This window comes from Chinchilla lanigera, unplaced genomic scaffold (assembly GCF_000276665.1).
Source record: "Chinchilla lanigera isolate Chin_1 unplaced genomic scaffold, ChiLan1.0 scaffold00103, whole genome shotgun sequence".
NCBI classification, from domain to species: Eukaryota; Metazoa; Chordata; class Mammalia; order Rodentia; family Chinchillidae; genus Chinchilla; species Chinchilla lanigera.
Genome location: NW_004955504.1, coordinates 2,736,247 through 2,740,348, shown reverse-complemented (window position 1 = coordinate 2,740,348; position 4,102 = coordinate 2,736,247). Strand labels below are relative to the sequence as shown.

Genomic DNA, 4,102 nt, shown 5'->3' with positions numbered 1-4,102 from the left:
ATGAACGAGAGTGGGAATTAAGAAAGTAAACAGAATATTTATCACTTAATTCTGCTGCTGCAATTGACGAACACTTTCGCTCACTGCCCGTTCACAAACACACGTAGGGAGAGAGGGGAAGAAGAGGAGGAGGGGGAAGGTGTGGACGAGGAGGACCACAGCTAGGGGCTGCGGCACCATAGCCTTGATAAGAAAGGAAAAAGGCAAGAAACTACAAAGGCAAGTGGCATGGAAGGAAATTCTTTTTACTTAATAAATAAGTAGGTAAGCACGGAAGTTCGAGTGCTTTTGCATGGGAAAAAATTCCAGCGGAATTTTCTGTACACTGACGCTACCACGTGCCAGAAAAGCAGAGAGACACTTTGGGTAATGTTCAGGACAAACCCGTGCTGCGCTGCAAAATGGGCCAAGAGGCTGAGCACCTTGCTCAGGACCGCAGCTATCAAGAGCTGCAGCTGGAATCCAGAGCGTCCGTCTCTGTCACCAAATCTTAACCACTGAGACCTGAGCTTTCCAGATCCTAAGGCTGCAGCAGGCCTCTGACGGGGTTAAAACACTGGGACTGTAGCAGGAAGCACATGTTTAGTGTCTGCTCTTTCTGCTGCTCCTGTGTGGGAGAGAGGGCTTATCTACCAATGTGAATGTGTGTGTGTTAAATGTGGGCGTCTTCATCGCTTTCCCTAGCCCTAACATTTCTCCATAGCTGAGGGAACCTAAATACATGTACAAAGGACACATGTAAAAAAAAGTTAAGATATGGTTTAAAGTACTCTTGGGGAATAACTTAATTAGTTTTCTCACCTTTATTTTCCATGGTCATTTTTGTACTTATTATGGTGCCTTGCTCCCACCATAGCATAAGCTTACTATGTTCAGGGGCTGCACATTACCAAGTTTGCTTTTTTTCAGTACCAGGAATCGAACTCACGACCTTGTGCTTGCCAGGCAGGCGCTGTGCTGCTGAGTTACGTCCCCAGCCCCTCCAAGTTTTATACTTTGCAGTTTAATGTGTCACACACCCTGAGCACAAAATAAATATTGGCTGAATTCAGTGAAGTCACTGGGAATGCAGGGATTGTGCCTCTCTGTCCGTTGTGCAAGAGTCTGGGGTTGGCATGAGGAGAGCTCTGGCCTGCGCACGAGGCCCAGCCAGGTGAGCACTCGCACTGCCTTCCTCCCCGTGGCCCACGCTGGAGAGGAGCAGCCAGCTCCAGTAGAAGTTCTCAGGAGACCTCCTGGGCCAGAGACACCTTGGAGATTAGAAAATGCCAAGATATTTTAGAACAATAATGGACTATCGTTTAGAGAGAAGAGACAGACTTTGGAGGGCAATTCATCCCATCCAGTGCAGCAGAGAGAAAAGACAGAAATACAGATGGCTGGCTTGGAAAACCATCCGTTAACACGCTTCCAGTCCCGGGAGGGAAGCGTCTCCTGAACTGGCGGCTCAGAGGGGAAGTGCGAAATCTCTCACTTTCACTGCACGTTCCTGTGAGGGCCATTACTGCACAGATTAATATCTCGAGTGTGCTTCTTAACCTGGACCTCTCCAGGACATCAGAGCAAGGAAACAGCACGTTGTCCTGTGATGCCAAAGACTGCTAATAACGAGGAAAAGCCAGCTCCAGACCTTATTAGTCCAGTCTTGTCTGTTGGCAAGCCTCAGACCTCAGCATGCGGAAACTCAGACCATCTCACCTTGCTTTCATTTCCAAGTCAAGCAGGGTTTACGTGGAAGCCCTCTGGCATCGTGCTGCATCGTAGGGTCCTCTATCTGTACTGAGAGTTAAAACAAGACAGGTCTTTAAATTGATTGGACTGCCAGAATTGGAGCATGTGTGTGTGTGTGTGTGTGTGTGTGTGTGTGTGTGTATGTAAGAGAGAGACAGCGAAAAGACACCCTGGGAGGCTCTCCTGGTTCCTGTGTATGGACACTCCATATGTCTGCTGCACAAATAGCCCCATATATGGTCAGTGCACTTCATTATCAAAATGATGTCAACAAACTCAAAAGCATACAGAACAGAAGCAATACTCATACAGGGACTGAAAGGGTTAATCCATGAGAAAGAAAAAGAATCCTAGACAATAAAGAATTACATTTTGGGGAATTCGGAATAGGGTTGTTGATGGAAGAATTCAGAGAAAAGTATCTGGAAACCAATACTATACAAACTTAGGAGAAAGTGACAAGAAATGAATATTTAAAAACTCATTTAGTTAGATGAAATAAGGGAACATCTCATTTGATACTCTGAATCATAAAGCAGTAAATAAAACCAGGAAGATCTATTACAGAACATCAGTTAAAGTTAAAATGAATACATGTTAATATGTTTACACTGCAAAAAGCCAGTTCAAAAATAAGCATGTGGAAAATGCTATCATGGAAATCCTAGCACATGTTGGAAAGTGAATATTATCAGGAGTTGGCACCTCAGCATGGGGTATGGGGGGAGCTCTGTGCTAAAATAGTGCTCCGGGTCACCCTGGACTCTGGGGGCAATCAGCACCCCTTCCCCGTTCTACTCTCCCGGCTCCATACTTTATTATAGTGAGTAATTATTTGACAGTTTGACCCCTGGGAACAAAGTAAATATCACTTGGGGCTTGATATTGGCTGACACTGGGAAACAAAGAAGAGCCCTATTTACCTATTGAAGGGCCATGCCAGCCTAGCACACATGTTTATATTTAACGAAAGTTTATGGTGCATTGCAATAATTTATCATAATTTTTCTATAAAGAGCTTTACTTTTTCCACCCTTTCAAACTCTTTCCTGCAGGGCGAGTCAGGTACAAACTTGCTTTTGCTGGCCAAGCTCCCTTTGCTTCTAATGGTGGCGTGACTGGTGACCAATTTTCTAACAGCAGGTAGGAAAGCGCTTTTATGTGAGACTATGGCAAAACCAGGGATTCTGTTTGCTACTAAGTGCCTTGGACATGATGATAATTGTATTAGATGTTATGTGTTTTCTCTGTAAGGCATTAGACTAGCAACTTGGAAAGGTGTGTGTGGGAAGGGTGTTGCTATATTTCTTAAAAGATGGGGGATACAAGCAGAAGATTCAAGGGGTCATGTTATAATGTACAGTCTGTACTATTGGGACTTTGGAGAATTTCGGGTATTTTGATACACCTATGAGAATCAAAACTTCCCACATGATGCAAATTAAGGGAGTGTGACAAAGAAGACAAAACATGTATTTTGTGCTTAAAGCTAAGAAACTTCCTAGCAATTTTCTCAAGTAATAAATAAATTTTTGATTTACAAGAAGTATAATAAACATAAGGTTACCTGATTAATAGCAAATGTTCTCCTTATACAAAAATGCTTATATTTTGAAATAACCCTTTTCAGATTACTCATTTTTAGCAGAAACCAAAGTAGAATTCATGTGTCACAATGTTTTCCAGAAAACAGTTTCCTAGGAAATGCTTTTATTCCCTGGAAAAGCTGGGTCATCTTTGGCACCATCTTTGTGGAGAGCGTGCTAAGGGAGATTTTCGCAGCAGTTGATTTTCACCGGAAGTGGTGTTGTCTTTTTTAATAAAGTTCTCCTTTTCCTAGTTTCCTTTCCACCGTGCTGATGTTTCCAGAATAAAACCCTCTCCTGTCCACCTCGGGCTCCTGAGGACCCCCAGTCTGCCTCCCGCTAACCTCCCAGGTGCCCGTTTTCTTCCTTTCCTGTGGTGAGTACATAAATTACCCTCTGCGAGGGCGAGGCCCTTCTAAGAGGGCAAGTGGGAAGGTTATTCACAGGTTCCTCTTCCTTTCACGAGATACGGGGAGAGCGAACTTTATTTTCTCTGTGCTCAGCTAAGGACGAGTGACGGTAGTAAGTAGTAGTAAAAGAAAAAATTGAGAATCACTTCTTCCAACACAATTCTTCAAAAAGTAGAGTGATAGATGATCGTGTGGACAGCACGTCTGACTTTGTCAACAGTGAGCCTCCCCGTCCCGAAGCAAGTGGGCTCCAAAGGAAGCCAGGCCGTGGGGGTGAGCGGCCCCGCTGGACTCTTGGACAAGGCGGGTCGGGGGCACGGGGTGTGGCTGTACCCCGCCCTGCCCTCACCGTGCTCCAGCACCCGCGCCCCGCCC

General features: G+C 44.9%; 1 long non-coding RNA gene across 1 annotated transcript in view; it reads left to right on the top strand.

The window, feature by feature from the left end:
- The first annotated feature begins 1,872 nt into the window (after window positions 1–1,872).
- The window catches only part of LOC102013431, a 5,435-nt gene continuing 3,205 nt past the window's right edge, over window positions 1,873–4,102 (top strand). Inside the window, exons 1-3 of the long non-coding RNA XR_264289.2 lie at window positions 1,873–1,970; window positions 2,787–2,874; window positions 3,572–3,693. This is a non-coding gene — a long non-coding RNA (uncharacterized LOC102013431). The remainder of the gene's footprint in view (window positions 1,971–2,786; window positions 2,875–3,571; window positions 3,694–4,102) is intronic.